General features: G+C 38.9%; 2 long non-coding RNA genes across 5 annotated transcripts in view; one reads left to right on the top strand and one right to left on the bottom strand.

Moving 5' to 3' along the window:
- Nucleotides 1–20,208, bottom strand: part of LOC110342271 — a 79,204-nt gene that overhangs the window by 2,012 nt on the left and 56,984 nt on the right. Inside the window, exons 4-7 of one of the 4 annotated variants that reach the window (XR_002384301.1) lie at nucleotides 17,520–17,571; nucleotides 9,435–9,483; nucleotides 3,266–3,412; nucleotides 1,519–1,800 (exon numbers count right to left, since the gene is read on the bottom strand). This is a non-coding gene — a long non-coding RNA (uncharacterized LOC110342271). Of the gene's footprint in view, nucleotides 1–1,518; nucleotides 1,801–3,265; nucleotides 3,413–9,434; nucleotides 9,484–17,519; nucleotides 17,572–20,208 lie in introns of those variants that run through there. The other 3 variants (XR_002384302.1, XR_002384300.1, XR_002384299.1) reach the window with 3 other exon arrangements.
- Nucleotides 1–20,208, top strand: part of LOC110342272 — a 124,516-nt gene that overhangs the window by 94,161 nt on the left and 10,147 nt on the right. The gene's annotated exons all lie outside the window — the stretch shown is intronic.

Below are 20,208 nucleotides of genomic sequence, written 5' to 3'. Positions count from 1 at the left end.
AGTGCTATAATCCCAAATGAGAAAACATAAAGAAAAACAGCAAAGGCCACTTACATGTCCATCACAATTAATTCTGAGCATCAGACTGTGTGTTAATGAGTTAATTGTCCATTCTAAATGTCTGTTATTTTCTGCTAGCAAAGTGTCCCCTATGCCATCCATCTAGTTTGTCACAAGGCCTTCTTCATTCCCCTTTAGCCTGGAAAACATCTGCCCAGTCACGAGAGCATTTTTCTTTTCAATTATAGCATACCTTTCCACAAGACAATTCATATATGTTAGGAGGAAATAGCTTTTTGGATAGGCAGATATTACACCCTCCTGTTTTAAGTATTCCCTGATATTTAATAATTTCATAGAAACAACTCGTAGTTGCTTATGCTTTGTGTGAGGCTGAGCTATGACTCACAGTACTGCTCTACTCTATGTGATAATCGACACCAAGTTATTCAGGTTCCAGGGTGCTTGACGTGCTAGTTCCTGTCTTCTTGTCTATGTTACACAGAAGCATCCACACACATGCACAGGCAAGCTCAGACTCATGCACACACACACACACACACACACACACACACACACAATCAACAATAGCAATAACAACAACAATGCAACCTAAGAAAATATATGGGTTTTGAGCTACCTATGAGGTCAAAGTTGAGTTATGAAAAATGTACTTTGCATGACTCTACATTGATTCAGGGATAAAAAGATCATTGCTGATATTTTTGGTCTGGTGTCTTTTTTAATTACAAGTTTATTCTTTAATAAGGTACTTACACAAAAGAAAATCTCATTTCCTTCCTTCCTCCTCTCTTCGCCCTCCCCATCCCACTTCAATCAGACCTCAGGGCCTTGTGTCCCAAATCATTTTACCATTCTACACTTAGCTATAATCCCAGACACTCGTTTCTTAATCCTTAAATAAAATTTATTTATACAATTTTAACTTGCTTTCTAGACAAACCAAAGAGAGTAAAGACTGACTCATTATGTAATCTAACTATTATAACTTTTGGGAATTTAAGAAAATCTTTGACTTACTAGTAGTAGTACATGCCTTTAATGGTAACACATGCCTTTTAATCACAGCGCTGAGGATGCAGAGACAGGAGCAGCTCTGAGAGTATGAGGCCTGCCAGGGCTTTCACACAGAGAAACCCTTTCTCAAACAACCAAAAAAGAAAATTTATCTAACCCCAATAGCAAAAGCTTACTTTAGCATTATGGATTTCCAAAAAGATAGAGTAAAAAACAAATAGTAGGAAGATTCTCTACCCAACTGGAGGAAACACTTCCTAAGTCCTTCAACCTAGGATCGCTCAGTATGCAGTGGAGCATAATACCTGTAGATTATGGTCCAATAATAGAAGACAGTTTACAATTTAGTATGAAATTCGGGCATGTAGGTAGTTTTCTCTTATATATGTTTGCATATTAGACATAGGGACCATCTTCCATACAGATATTCTACGTCTAGAATATATTGGATGCAGACATTCTACTGAGCATCACACTTTGTGTGTGTGTTCTTTGAATATTTTATTCCATTAAGAGAACAGTAACGAGCTGCGGGGAGAGTAAAAATCCAGCAACTCGCCGATGTTACAGTGCAAGGTAAAACAAAGGGAGGTTGGTGTAATGCATCCACACAGGCTGCAGGCGACAGGATCAAGTTGAGCTGGGCTCTGAGGACAGATTCTCCACCACTCCGGTTATAAAAATTCTTCCATCTGGAAGAAAACTTAGCAATCTCTTAAGATGAGCTTGGCCATGTCACCATTTGCTAGTTGCTAAAGGTAGCTTTTCAAATTTATATTCAGTGTGAGAAAGGAGAAAACGATAAAGAGTCAGCAGGGACCCAACACCTAGCAAGAGTTCCAGGACCTCCCGCACCAGAAGCACATTCATATTTTAATACCTTACATTAAGGGCTCCAAAGTAATATTTTCTACCACCATCCCCAATGGCCTTATTTCCCATATGTGGACAAATTAATGAAGGTAGATTCGGGAACTGTACATAAATATTCAACTAGTGTCTGTATTTATGCCTCAGATTAACAATAACTAATGGTCAGCCGAACCAAAATAACCATATAACTTAGACATCTGAAAGGATGGCTGATTCCATTTATTATACCACCTGTGAGCCTCCGAGGGGAGCAGCAGCCTAGTGAAATATTTTGGTGTGCTGACATTATTTTGTTCTTGTTTATGAGGCTGTACCAGCCTTTCACTAATTTCCTGTTATAATTCTTTGCTTCAAAGGCCAAGTCCACACATGGGAAAACTATTTTCTGCAGACAATCCTCTCGAAGCTCTACTGTCTCTGTCTCTTCAATAGCCCTCTCTGGATATTGTCTTCGCTTTTACACTTGCTTTTAACCATCATGAGGGATTAAAATTAGCATTCAGGGAAAAAGTAAATCCATGAGCTGTGCAAGTTTCAAATTGCTGTGTCGATTGCCTGCCTCAGACTCTTCTCTGATGCAAGGGAGAAACCTCTCCTTCCTGATTCATGAGCTATAAAGGACAATTCAGAAACCTTCTTTTGCTGTTTTTCGGGGGTTTTTTTCTCCAACACATCTCACAAAAGATCAAGTGGAGATAAGCTGATGTAACTTCTGCACATTTCTATCTAAAGTATTGATGGACCATGGACAGCCTGGTGACAGCCATACCCTTTCTGTAGGGAGTATTGATAGTACTCTCAAGGGCAGTGGTTATTGTACTTTCCACACTATCTTATTAAAATGTGTGAATCTCACTGAGAAGCTCAACATCACAAAAACTACAATAGAAAATGCAGTCATTTCTACCATGATATTTATCAAAGCAGAGGAGCAATTTGCACTGTTAGGACTTTCAGCTTTAACTTTTTTTTCCTGTTATTTGCAGCATACAGTGTTAGCAGCAATTGGAAATGTGTCTGCTTATTTAGCAAAAATAGTTACAGCTTGGGATTTTGACTTGTGGAAACGTTTACTTCAAGTAAAGAACTGGTACTTATTTCAAAGGATATGCAGTTTTGATTCTGGATGCTTGTAATTTCAAAAAAAAAAGCTGGCTAGAATATGCTGGATGTAATGGAACCCATTGCTGAAACAGAGTCAAAAATATAACAATAAGGGTGTCAATGGCTCCCCTAAAAATATCAGACAAAAGGTAGAAAACCGATAACCGCTACTAGCTTGAGTTGGAACAGCCAGAGTGCATTCGGTAACATCTGGAAGTCTTCACTCAAAATAATTTCCAGAATTTCTTACCTGCTGAGGAATGAAGGGCATTATTCTATTAAACAGTCGCAAGTTTCTCTGGACACTGATGATTTTTCCTTTTCCTTTTGTCAAATGAATTCTTGGATCTTAGAGAATTATATAGAACTCAGAGCCTGGTCAATGACTTCAAAAGAACTAGAGTAAGAAAATGAACATGGAAATAAAATGATAATTAGATTCTAAAAGGCACATTGCTGAACTCATAATTTGCTTTTTGTGTTTAAATATTGCAGAGGTTCTTGATATGCACATCATGCAGGCCATATGGGATCCTGATTTGCTTATTTCCAATAAAAGCTACTGCCTCCGATTTGCACCCAGCCTCGCCCTTTCGTGTATACGTCAATGACCACCCTATCTAAGCCATCAGTGTAGACTAACAAGAGCAAGATTTCTTTCTGGGCTGGCTTTTTGTTGTGTAGCATGTATGTTTACATATCTGAAGTACATGTTCCAAACCACGCCTAAAGGAGCTGAAGTTTTTGTTTTATCTTATTATCTAATAAATTAATACAACAAGGAGCTCATTAAATGCAAACAAGGAAGAGGGAAAAGGTGTTGCTAGAATGTAATTAGCAAGATACAAAGATGCCAATTAACACCTATAGCAAAGAAAAAACAACTCCCCCCCCCATGGGGCAGCATCAAAAATAAAGCCACAGCTGGTTACACACTGAGTGCAGTGAAGATGGATTTTAGCTTTCTATTAATACTGAAGCCTGGAGAGTATGAAGGAAAGGAGGAGAGTCTGTGGGCAGGCTAGCAAAGGGATTGCCACTCTAAATGCCTTTGGTTCTGGTTAGAACTGTGTACAGCTGGGGAAATCCTATACAAGTCTTGTGTCACTGGTCTTGTGCTGTTTTTTAATCCTTATTTTGTTTATTTCCTACCAACTTTTTGCCCTTTAAATTTCATTCTGGAATCAAGTAATTAGTGACCTAGTAGACTTCATATATGTCACAAATCCTGTAAAATCTTCAGTATGAGGGACCATGAACTCAATGAGTGTTTTAAGTTTTCAGAAGAAATGGTCAAGCCAACTTAATAATCTGCTTTCTATTTCAAAGAGAACCTTAGAGTAACTGACTTTGTTCATCAAGAGCTCTACAGCTGGGGTTGTGGAGATGGTTCTCCATGGGTAAGTTCTCTTGCTCTACAAGTTCAGACCCCACTGCCCATGTATAAGTCTTTTGTGAGACTGCCTATAACTCCAGTTCAAGGGAATGGAGACAAGCAGATCCAGGGAAGCCAGCCTTGTCAAAACTGTGAGAGATGATCTCATGAGAATAAGGCTGAGACTAATGGAGGAAGACACCAGAAATCTTCCTTTGCCTTCCATATTCATGGACAAAGACCAACTCATCAGACCCAAACCCACACCCACACTCATAGGTGCAATCCTGTATGTGCATATTTGAGTGCAAGTGTACATACACATACACAGTATTTAAAAAAATCATTAAGACCTAATCCCCCCAACACTTACACCTCCCAAATCAATAATAAAGGCAGAGATAATGAGCCTCACACAAGAAACCATGGCACTCTAATAGCTCTCAAAACACAGCCATTGAAGGGTGAACCTACACCAACATGACATCATTCTTTTGGGGATAGTATTTCTAACATTCTATTTGAGTGTAATTATAAGCTTATAGAAAAATCACAAGAATGGTACGTGCACCCCCTGCAAGCCCTTTTCCCAGCTGTGTTGACGGATGCAACATTGCCATATTTTCTTTGTATGAATGTGCATCCCACGTATACACTCTGAAAGCAAGTGGCTGTTCTGACTCCTCTTTCTCCCAGCATTTCAGTGCACATATCTGAAATCAAAAAGACATTCTCTTTCTTCATCACAGAACAATTACCATCTTTGGACAAATATATATCCCAGTATATAACGAAGAAGTACCAGTTTTCTAAATTGATCAACTAATGCCTTTTATACAATGTATTCAGTTAGGTTGTATTTTGTTGTGATATTCCACGAGTTTATTTTAGACTGAAATGGGTCATTATACTTTGTCTCTTATAGCAATTGCCTAGTTGAAGAAAATTTGATAATAAAACATTATTTACTTGGCTTGTATCATGCATCCTAATGACATGGTTAAGCTGAGATGTGTTTCCTTCCTAGAGCATCAAAACAGGTCCTCGGGAATATTCACCTGTCCATCAGTGAAAATGCTAGTTACCATCATTATTTTTCTAATTTTGTCACTGTTCTTTTTCTATGGTAACTTAGCTAACCATTGGCTTAACTTTTAAAATACTACATTATTCCATGGGTCAAGCTGTGTCTTCTGCAGTTTTCCCAGATGAAATATCTTCCTATTTTAGGTGTCCCTTTGCTGTGTAGCAATTTCCTCTGTGATGAAACATTCCATCTGGGAGGGAAACTCATCTAGGACAGGATGCTATAAAGACAGGTGAAATAGTCCATCCTGCAAGGAAACTCTTTTAAAACCGGGAAGTAACTCTTTCAAACTCAAAAGCTTCATGATGTCCCTAAAACTGAACAGATTCACGTACCCTCCCCATCCCCAGGCTTATATAAGCACTACTGAGAGAAATAGTCTGACCTAACAAGTCAAGCTTCCTTGAAGAGGCTCAGAAAGAAACAGAGTATCTGAGTTTCTTAGAAGAGACAAAGACCCACAGAACTGCCTGAAGAAAGCTAAACTACCTAGAAAGGACACTCTCCAACTCGTGGAGCTGCCGGCATGTTCCACAGTGGACTTTGGTTTGTGAAACTTATGAGATGTCATGCATGCTCAGGTGAACTTCTTGTGATGTAACTGTCTTTGAGTCATTTCTGTGCCTGTGTGTAACTCCTCACCAATATAATAAGCACAAAGAACTCATTGGTTCACCACGCTGGGAGCCATAGTAATACTACTATGATTGGTCCTTGGTTCTTTCTTTATGGTGAGTGGATATTTGTTCATGTGTCTCCAGGAGTAGTATCATGCAACACCATTGAAATTAGAATTCTACAAGCAAGTCATGACTTGCACTAAAGTAAGCAAAATTATAAAATGTTTGACCATTAGAACACTTTCACCAAAGTACAGAGTTTTAACAGTGGGGTAATTTTTTGTCTTAATCACTACATATTATTTATACAAATTTAAATTATGTTTACTTTTTTAAAAATAAAATCTTATATCCTCTCCTTCTGTGGGAGGTGTGTTTCAATATTGAATGACTATATATCCCCATTAGCTATAAAAACTCCATTTAAATTTACTTTAGGAACTTTCTAAAGTGTCTAATAGAGAAGATATAGTACTTGCATCTGTGCTGGAGTGAAGAGTAAAAGTTAATTTGGAATAGAAACAAACATCGCTGACACGCCTTTGTTTAGCCAAACTATTGCTAAACTACTAAAGCTTTGAACAAAATCAAAATGACATGATTGCGCTCTATGTCACAATGCATTTTTCATGACTTACTTCACACATTCACCCCAATCTATCACCACGGAAACAAATGACTTTTAAACCAACTAAAAATGACAATGTCCATCTTTCTGCTCGTTTGGAGAAAGCGATTCTTACATTTGCCTCTTCTGTTGTTTATTTTGACCAGGTTTTAATAAACTATATTCTCTGAAAACTATTTCTACAAAAACTTATATTAAGCTGAGACATACTTATTTCTTGGGAATGCAAAGCTCCTGTCCCTTATTGGTTTTGTATAAAGAAATCTGGTGTTTAAAAAAACTCTTAGATTTTGGTTAGAAATTATTATCACCAAGTTTTGGCAGATACAACTCTTCTGCAGTCTAGAATTCCTGAAACAGAATCTCATCTCAGTGTACCCTATTTGAGCTTGGTATGCTTAATATGAAAGAATCTTAGTAACTCTCTAATAAGATTAAACGCTCTCTGCTCTCATTTTAAAGGTTTTATTTGTGTAGGCATGTGTTTGCACACGTGCACACATTTGTGAAGATAGACCCCAGAAGAAGGCAACAAAATCCCCAGAGGGCTGAAGTAATAGGAAGCTACAAGCCACCACCCATGGGTGCAGGGAATCATACTCTGGTCCTCCGGAAACACAGCATGTGCTCTTAACTGCAGAAGCTCCTAGATTTTCATAAAACCATTAAAGAACCTCAACTGAAAACAAATATCCAGAGTCTTAGCCATAAAAGACTGGTTCTTCTCTAGTGGAGCACTGATGTAGTGGCAGCTCCCGCCACATTTCCCAGCCAATCACAAGCAAGCTCTGTGACACTTGTCAGGCAGAGGTTGCTCTCCTGTCACTTTTGGCTCCTATGGCTCAAGGAAATGGTGACTTCAGGAAAGTGAGAATTCTCAGTGGGATAAAGTGACTGCTGCTATGCTTAGGTGATCTGAATCTGGTCTATGAGACTCACCCATCTCCAGGAGAGAACAGACTCACCGTTGTCCTCTGATCTCAAACACCCAGCAAAGTTTTTTTTAATGAATTTTTAAAAATGGTGCCTGTACCTGCAGTTTGGGTCTCAAATGCACATTAAGATAATGCCAGACTTAATAATATTACTGGAGAGAATGCTACTAACAGAGGGAAGGACTGAATTAGAGGAAATCACCTTTGCAGACATGTGGGCACTTTCGTCAAACATGGGTCTTGAGATGTTCTCTAGTGTCTTGTGTCGTGGGAAATACTTTTTACTCTTTTGGTTTTTTGAGGGGCATACCATCCAGCCCTCAGATAAATCACACAGGGAGGATTATTCTTAGGTAAGAATGCTTGGCCTTAGCTTGGGTTTTTACTAGCCAGCTTTTCTTAACTTTAAATAACCCATCTACCTTTTCCCTCTGGGCTTTCATCTTTCTTCTGCATATCTTTCTTTCTTACTCTGTAGCTGGCTGGGTAGCTGTGTGGTTGACCCCCGAAGTTCTCCTCTTCTTGTTCTCTCCTTGCTGCTGCTCTTGCTCAGTTCCCCTATTTATCCCCTCTCCCTGCCAGCCCTGCCTGTCCTTGCTCCTGCCTCACTATTGGGCATTCAGCTCCAGACCATCAGGTGTTTTAGACAGGCAAAGAATCACAGCTTCACTGACTTAAACAAATGCACTATAAACAAAAGTAACACACCTTGACATAATATTCTACCACAAGTCTGGAATCGTTGTGATGAGGTCCAGTACTCAAATTCGAAAAAGCTTTGGATCCAAAGGCTGACTCGATAATTTCAGTACAATTATCTGGCCATACATTTAGCTGACTTCTGTCCTTAGACTATTTTGTCCTCTGGCTCGAGTAAATATGTTATGCCATGTGCAATTAGAGGATATAAAAGGCAGAGAGCCAGGACTTCATTGAGCTCAGTACAATTGATTCTGTCCCTGCTTCATAGTACATGACTGCATGTCCAGCAGAATTAAGTCTGGGACTTCGGGGAAAGAGACCTTTAATTCTCCTGTGTCCCTACAAACAGAAGGCTAACAATATTACTAAAATTTACTTACTCATTGAGAATGAAGAAAATGAAGTTAGGCTGGTCTACATCTGGAGCAGTCTGACAAACTGCACCTGTCCTGTGTCAACCAATAATTCTTGTTCTTTTTCTGCACCTCTGTAAGTTCTCTCCAGACCTTTCTCAGATTGGTACCCTCTTCCTTTGGTTCTGTAGCTTGAGAATTCTTGTTAATTTATATTTTTAATTGTGTGTGCTTGATATGTTTGCTCAGTCAGCCATCTTGAATTCATACATATACTGGACACATGTATTTACAATACTATGGGACTAATCATTTATGTGCAGGGAATGTTCTGTTTCTGACAATTATCCTGCCCATACATTACTCAAAAATTGATAAATATTTGCTCTCCTACAAATTTCTAACCTTACTACAATGAACCTTGGACATTTTTGCATAAAAAGCACATGCTTTTCAACTTAACAGTCCCGTGGAGTCTCAACAGCTACTCTTCAGCTCCACAGATAACATGAACAGAAACTTGATAATAACATTTCTGTCACTCATAGATGAGCACGTTATCCCTGAAACTCAGAAGACAACTTTCTATTTCACTCAGCAATCATCTATTTGTAGGGGCCCCAGCCTGTAGCACAATTAGTAAAAACCCAGAGACAGATATTAGGGTTCAAGCTGAAGACCAGAAAAGCAAAGCAGCCAAGCCATTAGAGAGCTCTCACCTCCACCAAAGCTCAAATCAAAGATGGGTGTCCTCAGAGTGACTGCAGACTGCAATGCAAAGGAAATATCATTGCACCAGGTTAACAACTGTAGAAGGGAAGACGGTTAAAAAAAAACAGGGGGCTTGGGATTCTAGCAACTTTAAACTTAGATGCTGACATCACCAAACTTAATCAATACCTGTTTTCCTCATGAGACTGCTACAGATGAGAAAAGACCCCATCATATCACTAAACCAGTGTTGCCATTTTATAACTATTAATATACTAAGCAAACTGTCTTCAGCCCCGCCATCTCACTTTACTAAAGTTTAAATATTTTATTTATTTGCTATTTATTTATCAATGTATGATATGAGAGTGTGTAGGCCATGGGATACGTGTAGAAACAAAAAGACAGCTTGCTGCAGTAAAGTTTTGTTCCATCATGGGAGTTCTGGGGGTAAAGCTTAGTCACGTTTTTCCACGGAGCCACCATGCCAGCCCCAAGCTTATATTTTTTTCTTTAAAATAAAAACAATCTTATTTTACACACTAATCCCAGTTCCCTCTCCCTCAGTCCTCCCATTCCCCCCACTCCTCAGGCAGTGTGTTTATATTTAAAGATAGCATTTCTGCTGATATTCCAACAGTTCACCTAAGACTACGTAGACTTCTATACTTCCAGCATCTGTACAAATTCTACAGCAACCACTTTCAGTTTCATGTGATGCTTTGCAGATACTCTACAAGTTCTTCAGTTAAAACCAATTAAAATTTCTATAAATTTATAATAGATTCCTCACAATCAATAGAATTAATTGGCTACTAATCAGACAAAAACTTGGCATCAGAATAAAGAGTAACCAAATTTTGTGATCAAACAACATTCATGTACTCTTTGGCAATATTCATTTTAATAATTTAAGGCTGTTGATATAAAAATTGAAACCATATGAAAAGAAAGTTAATGACAAAAAGTTGTTCATATCTAGATGCATAAATGTGAGCCAAAAATCCTTAGGGTGACATATCCAACTTCTAACTATGGAGCAAATAAGATTATTGGCCTACGTTTTGATTATCAATATAAGGAATGATGGAGTTTGTGTACTGGAGTGATGGCAGAGTGGTTAAGAGAGCTTACTGTTCTTCCAAAGGACCCAGGTTTAATTCCCGGCACCCATGCAGTATCTGTAACTGCAGTTTCCAGGCACCTATGGTTTTCCCCAGAACTATACATTCCCGGAGGACATAAGTACATGGAGGCAAACCCTAACATACATACATAAATCTTATAATGGACAGTGGTGATGGCTGTGGCCTTGCTCCCTGAGGTTAGGGAGAACTCCCGCCTCCTGTCTGCCTGGATGGGTGTCTTACAGGAGAATCACAGACACATTGTACTCTGCAGGGGTGTCTTTCTGGAGAAGATCAATAATTCCATGGGAGAAGAGTTTAACAGAGTACATTTATATAAATAGATCAAATCATCATCTTTCAACTTGAAGATCTAATTTATCCTACATCTTGTCTCTGCCCCTTTTTTCTCATTATCTTTAACAACCTCTCTCCAGGTATTCAACTACACACGCAAACTTTTCTAATGATGCCAGAGAAGCCACACTGATAGTGAACTTGCTAACAAAAGAACAACCGGTTGTTATATTTTTTCTGAATGTCTCAATCTGTTCATGCTGCTAAAGTAAAAAAAAAATAGCACAGACTCAAGGCCTTAGACAACAGAAATTTATTTCCCACAGATTTTGAGACTAGGAAGTCCAAAATCAAAGTGTCTTCAGACAGGGAGGTTTATGAGGGATCACTTCCTGGCTTATAGATGACCCCTTTTTTTAGTATATTCTTATACTGTTGAGAGGCAGTCTGTTCCCTGTCGCTTTCACCTTCATGACCTCATCTAAGTTTAAGTACTTCCCAGTGGCCCCTCCTCCTAATAGTATAATGATTTAGAGACTATTCAAATTGTCGGTAAACTGAGAAAAATAATGTAGACCTCATTACACTAGGATGGGTGAGATAGTGTACACCTATCCCTCACTGTACAGCTAATTTGCTGTCAACTGATAGTAAGTCATTATCAAGCTGAACATGGTGGACCATCTCTCTAATCCCAGCATCTAGGAGGCAGAAGCAGAAAGAGCTCTACCATTTTGAGGCCAACTTGGTCTGTATAAAGAGTTCTAATCAAACAGGACTACCTTCTGAGAGCTTGCTTAAAAACATAATAAAAATAAGCAGGTAAACTCACCTCTACAAATCACTCCAAGGGAGAAAAATGGCTAACAACATAACTGTTTCGTAATCACAATGACGGTATCTGACTAGCATGAGGGTACTTAAAAACACAGGCACACGGAAACAGTGTAGGCTTGAAGGCCACAAAGGGAGTCAGATACCAAGACACCATTTTACTTCAGTTTTGTAAGACTTCTATAATGCAAGCTGTCACTCATCTCAGGGCTTGAGTGTCCTGTACCTGAATGGTCCCTCATACTACAGGTTTGGACCAGCTACCTCAAATCTGCCTCATCCCTTTGTGGGGACACATTTGTACTCCTCCATTTTGAGAAGAAGTTTACAACTTTAATGATCATTTTTTAAAAAAGATTAGCATTTTCAAGGTTTTTAAGCTACACAGATATGTTTGTAAGGTTTGGGACTGGCAAAACAGTTTTAAGTTTGCTTCTTTGAATGATACTGATTTAAAGACTTTCAATTTAATAATGTGACTATGAAGTTTCATGTATATCACTTACCCTGATTCCAGAAGTCTTTCAGGTTTCATAGAGTAGGGCATATATTCCCATGGAAACATCAGGAAATGGTAAGCACAGATATGGACTCAGAACAAAAACTGAGGAGAGTTACGATTTCTGACAATTTCACCTCACATTGGCCCGATTCCTATCCCATTGCTCAAATGATCACATTATGTCCTTAACCAGGACATGTGACAATATGGACATTGGTGACATTTCTCAGCAAATAAAGCTATTTTATATGCAAGCCTGGAAGCCTTAGATTGATCACCGGAACCTGTGTGAAGATGAAAGGGGATAACTGGCTCCATGCAGATGTCTTCTTAACTACACACACGCACACACACACACATACATACACACACATACATACACACACACATACATACATACTCACACACATACATACACACACAGATACATACACACACATATACATACACACACATATACATACACTTAAAATTATATTAAATACGTTTTTTTAATGAAATGAGAAAATAGCAAAATCCAACTGGCTATAGTATTCTGAGACTACTCTGAGAAGCACATGGAAAAGTCACCTTAAGTTTGCTGGTTAAAACCTGGATGGCCATTTTATCATTTTAGCATTTCTTTTTAAGCTGATAAAATGAAATAAAAGTGTGTGTCTGTTAAATTTCCCTCTCCATCTCTCTGTACAGCATGCTTCAACAAACACAGTTACTGTTTAATGATGTGTGTTTAACTGGTGTGTATGGGCTAAGAAAACCAAAAGTATTTTCCAGCTGATGCCTTAACTCCGTTCTATAAATATGAAAACATTAAAACATGCCTCAAAGTGTGTGGCTATGACTTTGGTATGTATGCCCCATCTGGAGTCTTTTAAGTCTCATTTTTTTATCATCCCCCATCACCAGTTTGCCATCACAATTGGTGAGATTGCTCACTCACAGGTGCAAGGATGCAGGAAGGGCCTCATTAAAATCAATATAACAGCATACAGCATTGAATGCCATATCCACACACTTGCATTCCCGGAGTGGATTCTATTAATTGTCTCCATTGATAGTTTCCATTTAACAGTGACTGTTCTCGGTCTCCCTCTTCCTGTGCCTAAAGATGATCATGAGCATCCCCTCTTTTCTTCTGGAGTTGCTCATCGCAAGATTGAGTCTGCATTTAAAGACTCAAATTCAGAGATTATTTTTCCCCTCTCTAATTTGTTTCTCAAATCATGTGTTTGCTTAATCCTCATTTGCAGTTTCTAACTTATAATGCTGATGGCATCGACTTGGAATTCTGCACGAAACTATCTCTGCACAGCGTGTGATTTACTATGCAGTGATTGTGGGAGCGATTCATCACCTTCCCTTTTCGGCTCTATACATCTCTAAATGATGCCAAAGCAAGTTGAGAAAGAATGTTTATTCCTTTTCAATTAAACGTTCAAGTTCATTATTACTAGAATGGCTAATACAGTGAATGCCATCTATAGCGAACATAGGATACTGTATTGAAAATACTCTTCAGAGGTAGCCTCATTCCACAGTTCGCTACAAGGCTAGTATTGCATAGTCCTCAAAGTATATCTCTAGTACAAGTTTTATGAATTCTTACATTTTTATGAGGAAACAGAGCACCAGAGAAATGGACTAATATACTCAATATCTTGTAATTAGCTTTCAGATCATGGTATATATTGTACACCTTGTATACATTATAGTACAAACTTTTAATGCACACACACACACACATATGGATTTCAAACTATGCCACATGAAAATTATCCCAATAGCTTTCTCAAACATAGCTTTCCTGGCATCATCCTCAGACATGCAGATTCAGGGTGGAACATTGCCTTCCCTTTCCCAACAGATGATGGGTGCTGTGAGATAATCCTTCTGTACACTGTGAATATATGCTGCTCTCATTGGCTAATCATAAAAGCTGCCTTGACCCCCTGCAAGGCAGGAAAGCCAAACTGAATACAGGGAGAAAGAAGGGAGGAATCCAGAGAGATGCCATCCAGCCTCTGGAGCAGCAAAATGTCCTAGACAACAGGTGAACCTACCAGCCACACGGGAACAAATAGATGAATAGAAATGGGTTAATTTTAAAAGTAGGAACTAGCTAGTAATAAACCTGAACTATAGGTCAAACAGTTTGTAATTAATGTGAGTTTCTGTGTGATTAATTGGGGACTGGGTGGCCAGGACACAAAAGTGCCACCTCCACTTACAGATGGGGATTCTACCACTCCAAAATCCACAGACAGAGATTCACTGACCTTCTCACACTGACTCCCTCATAAGGATAAGCAAAGGCACCAGGGCCTTTGGCATGCATGGCATATGCTACTTATACTTTGGTAACGTCAAACGTCGTTCTGTTGTGGAATTGATATCAGTCTGTCTAATACTAATTCTCAGCCTTCAGTTCTTTACAGACACATGTTTCAGGAAAGCCTTAGAGTCATATGTATCTGTTTTTAATTCTTGTTCTGGAAGTTATGCCAGTTTTGGGTAGAGCAAAATATTCTGTTTTCCACAATTATAAAATCAGTATGATAGTTGCCTCCCTGATTAAAATAGGATAATATTAATATGGTGATGTGCTGGATAGGCCTTTTGTTCAGTTGGATCGCAAGCACTGATGTGGCCTTATGAGACTATTTCACCTGGGCATTATGGCTACCATATTTTGTATGGCTATAACCTAGGGCATTCACATGCTAACTTAAACAACCCAAGAACACACTTCTGAGGACCTGTCTTCCACAAAGCAAAGCACAGTGTTGCATAAAGTACAGAGAATCAGCAGTTAATCCCTTAGCAGCTACTTTCCTTCCTTTCTTAGAGTATCTCCACTAGGAAAAGGGTGAGAAATTGTCTAAATGAATTGATAGCACTTAAGTGTAGATTAGGGACAAAGCAGGAAAAAGACAAAGTGAGAGTTCATGGCTTATATATTGACAAATGTCTTGTTTCATTCAATGAGAAGTTCAATTAGTTTTATAATAAAAGTAAAAACATTTCCTGACAACTTCTCTCGCTAATAGCTCCAGTGAAGTGATTAGAGACCATTATATCCTCCTGAAATTGTCACTTCCTTGCAAGACCTCATTAAGTATTTTAAAATGTGGGATATGATTATAAAGAATAAAAAACCTTAATTGTTAAAAATAATTATTATTCCTGAACTGATGGAATTAATTTTTCAATATGTTGATGTATAAAACTTGCTAAGAGCATGTAATTTTTAACCAAGGTTCCCTCTGCCTTGATCTTTAAAATTACCTATCTCTTTATGTTTTAATGTTTTGTTAATTTTTAGTAGAACTTGCTGGGATTTAGGTTTTTCTCTTTATAAATATAACTATGAGCCAAATTAGTGTAGGAAGATGATCATGGAATTATTTTTGTGGGTGCTACTGAAGTAGGGTCTATTCTTTAGACTTGGGTCATACTAGTAACGGCAAGAGTCCTGTCAAAAATGATGAAAAATGTAGCACGTTAAAACAGCCTCAAGTGCTTGGTATCCCTTTGATTCTATGATGATGGCCCCTGGCTAATGATTGATAACTGGGAGTCCAAAGTTTCACATGCAAGTTCCTCTAAAATGAAACTGATGTTATGCTCATTAAAAATTGTCTTCAGGGGGGCTGGAAAGATGGCTCACAGGTAATAATGTTCTCTCTTTTTCAGATTGGCAAGGGCTGTACCTGTGACTATGGAGTCTGCTGCAGTCACAGGGCAGGGCTGGCCATGCGAAGGATGATGAGGTGGATAGGGTTGGGTGGTGGAGTAGGTTTTGAGGGAGCAGGATCCAGTGGGGTGGCAGTGGTCCATCCTGCAGACAGGTTACTCACCTGTTTGTCTGTTGGTAGGTATTGCACCACAGCAATGGAGGGAACAGGAGGAATTGGTTGGGGTGGGGTGAGTGGAAGGGGAGAATAATGAAAGATATATCTTGATGAGGATGGCATTTTGGGGTCAGGTAGAAATCTGTTGCAAGGGAAACTCTCACAAATTGACAAGGATGACCCCAGTTAAGATTCCTAGCAATAATAAATAGGTAGCCTGAATTGGCCTTCCCCTGTAATCAGATTGATTACTACCCCAATTTACATCAAAATGACCTTATCTAGGGACAGATGGAAATGGATTCAGAGATTCACAGCCAAGCTGGGAATCCTGTTGAAGAGAGAGAGGAAGTATTATAAGAACAGGGTGTGTGTGTGTGTGTGTGTGTGTGTGTGTGTGTGTGTGTGTGTGTGTGTGGGGGGGTGTCAAGGTCATCACAAGGGAACCTACAGAAAAAACTAGCCCTGACTCACAGGGGCTCACAGACTGGACTGACAGCTAGAGATCCTACATGGGACTAACCTAGGCCCTCTATGTAAGTGTAACATTTGTGTAGCTTGATGTGTTCGTGGGACTCCCAGTGATGGGAGCTGTGTGTGTCCCTAAGACTTTGGCTGGCTTCTAGGAACCTAGTCATCCTACTAGGTTGCTTTGACCAACTTTAATACAAGGGGCGAGGAGCTTATCCTACCTCAACTTGACATCATGCTTTGTTGATAACCAATGGAAGCCTGCCCCTTTATGAACAGACACAGAAGAAGAAGGAATTGGGGGTGGAGAACAGGGGGTGGATGTAGGGAATGGGATGAGAGGAGGGAGGGGAACTGCACCCCAGATTTTTTTAAAAAATGAATAAACTTAATACAAGAACAATTGCTGTTCTTGCAAAAGACTAGAGTTCACTTTCTACAACCCATATCAGGTAATTCACAACAAAACTCTAGCTTCCTCAACCACCCTTTTGTGGATTCTACGGCACCCACGTGCACATGTGATGCACATGATACACATACACATACTACATAAAATAGAGCCATTAATGAATATTTAATAACAGCTATTGTTAAGAGAATAAACACAATCATAACAGACAGGATTGCAACAGCTTTGCAGTGGGTCATGAGGGTCTTTTGAGATACTACTGTTTCATTTATATTGGCAGGCTAATAACAAGGATATTATCTACTAAAATTACTTTAACTGTTGAAATACGGTTTTCTATTGCATACACCTTAACATTTGATAAAATTTTACTATTGTTGATCATGGCTCCTAACTCAGTTTTCCTCTGTGATCCAACATTCCCTATTTGTGGAGTAGTTAGTAGCAGAAGTAAATAAGATTATTTACTTCCTTCCTAAAAACTTTTACTTTTGGTCATGTGATCAGAACAGCATTTGAAAGACAACATATGTTCTTGAACAAAATATTTGTGTTTCATGGTCTGTATAAGTACACATTTCAAGAGATTGTAAACTTACATTTTATGCTGGTTCTTGGTTTCCATTTCTTTACACAAGCCTCAAATCATTCCTGTATAAAAATCAGTAAACTAAATTCAGAGGCATGATCCAGGATGAGATAAAAGCCGCCATCTTCTAGATTTATTTATGTTGTTACTATGCTCAAACTACATCTTTCAGCTTCTAAAGACTTTAGAATAATTTGTTTTCTCTAAACCAATTTGTATCATGTCAAAGTGAAATTGCAATTTTACAGCCACCTGGGGGAAGAAGTGATCCCCCTTCCATAAATATAAAAGTAATCTGCATAAAATATGTACAGAGATAACCATGGAGACTTTAAAGGTGTTCTGTGTGAAGGGGAGGTTTGCAAGAACAAACAGTGATCAATTGTGGGAAACCATTATAAAGTGACTGCATTGGGTTATGTTTTAATTTGTGAGTAATTTAGTATCAACACTGCGAGCAGGTTTGTACAAATATTCATTTGGAATGGATCCAGAATTTGGGACAACTACATTTTACCACTGAGCCCCATGACCTAAAAAAAAAAGCCTTAAGAGACACAGTGAATATGCATAATGTGGTATTTGGATGGGTCAGTGTATTGAACTCACAATTCCTGAACTACCTTGCTTTATACTAGTCATCAAAGACTGTATTTATTAACATAACACTAGATGTGCATCGTAAACACTAGATGTATATATATATATGTGTGTATATATATATATATATATATCTTAGCTACATGAGCTTCACATGAAGGCAGTAGATGTGAAATGGATAAAAGGAAGAATAAACACCTTCATATTGACAAACTGGCAACAGAGTTATGGGATATATCCCAGATGACACCAAACAAGAACGAGGAAAACACATTAGTGCTCCCAAATAAAATCTAAATCAGTAAAATTTGATTCTTGCAAATACTGTCTTTAAAATACTCTGGATTTTTCCGATATCTGATTCTATCTTCCCATGTTGTTGGGGAGGGAATGATAATGACTCCGACTCAAGGTTGAATTTGAGTGTAATTACACACCTTGAGTGATTGTAGCCTCATTTAGCAACCATAGCTTTCTATAAGGGCTTCCAAAGCGAGTTATAAATACTTGTACTGGCCTCTCAGACACGGGTCTGCATTTCTGGATCTGTCATATATATTCATAGCTTACACCAACAAAAAATGTGCTTTCTCACACATTATGATCTTGCCTTTAGACAGCATGCTTTTACTAAATCATCTTTGCTCTTCTTCCATTTTTTTCCCATCTGGGTAGGCTTCCAAGTCTAGTTTCATCCTGGTAGGGAAGGGAAACCCTTCAGAGGGGATTTAAGCATATTAGGATGTACTTAGTTGTTGTCCCTCTGCCCAGAAAGTAGCACACCAGCCTCAGAAAGTGCTCACTTTAGATAAGATTTAGAAGATAACATGCAATTTCATTCCAGCCTTTCATTAATTTGGATGATTTTGTTTCATCAATACAGATTAGCCATTTAGTTTATCAACCTATGAGGGTGTAGTAAGTTCAGTGTGTGTGTGTGTGTGTGGGTGTGTGCGTGTGGGTGTGAGTTTCTTGCTCTTTCGTTTCAAAATGATTTAAAACCCAAAACTATGTCAACCTCCCTTTGTAATTAAATGTGTTTTACTATTAAAAGCAGCACAGAATCCCCGAAAGTCACAATTAAATCTTTAGCAGGGTGCGAATACCAAGGGTTTCCAAAGTGACAAATGCTTAACCTGGAAATAGACCAGAAGAGGTGTGCTAAGTGGGTGGTTGTGCCATGGAGGAATGGAAAGTTTTGTTCACAGAATTGTGGCTGTTTGGAATCACATGAGACTCTTGCATAGATGGCACTGAGAAGGACCGGAAGTAGAAACTAGAGTGTAATGGTCTCGTGCTTCATTGTATGTGGAACACACTCCAGGGAGCAGTGCTCTAGCACAGAAGGTTATAAATGAAGCAGAGCAGAGAAATGCTACAAAAGGAAGAATGCAGAGCTGTCCTCAAATACTCACCCTCCAGACAAGGGGTGTTAGACTGTTGGATATTGCATTCTGACACTGCCATCTGCAACAAGGTCCAACATCGTAGCCCATGAGCTACAGATTGAACCCAAGTGATCTAGGCTTTCCTACATCTGTGGAGTGCTCTTGTGTGTGCAGGCTATCTGAGTTAACCAGTCTCCAAGATAGAGAACGTTTGAGTCATACCAAGGAGTTTAGATTACACTTAGTCTTTCCCTAGTACCTTATTTTCTGCTTTCTCCATAACACACCTATTTTCAAGGACTGAACTGTAACAAACAGCTCTTTGTTTTTTATACGCAGGGACAGTTTATGCCTCAAATTGTCAATTCTTCCTCAATCTTTTCTTCTTAGTCTTTCTGGAGAACACGGCTCAGTAAAAGGCTTCCACATTCACTTCCAGAATTCCCCAAATTCCTGCATCTAATCAATATTTACTGAGCATCTGTAGTATGCTGAGGACCCTTCTGAGCTCTGGGAATAGAGAAGTGAACAAGGCAAGGCTGTCTCTATGCTTTCCTCTGCTTCTGCCTCTGGAGTGGTGGGATTACAAGTCTCTGGCTCCCCCATCCCTTTTTTCTTCTGCTTCATGTTGTTTCAAGTAAGCATGGGCCTGTCTACATTCTCTTGAGACAGAGCAGGCAAGGTCACACTTGGAAGAGCTAAGAGCTGACA

Source organism: Mesocricetus auratus, unplaced genomic scaffold (genome assembly GCF_017639785.1).
Source record: "Mesocricetus auratus isolate SY011 unplaced genomic scaffold, BCM_Maur_2.0 Super-Scaffold_100031, whole genome shotgun sequence".
Classification (NCBI taxonomy): domain Eukaryota; kingdom Metazoa; phylum Chordata; class Mammalia; order Rodentia; family Cricetidae; genus Mesocricetus; species Mesocricetus auratus.
The sequence above is the reverse complement of the archived record's forward strand: the minus strand, read 5'-3'. Positions and strand labels throughout refer to the sequence as shown.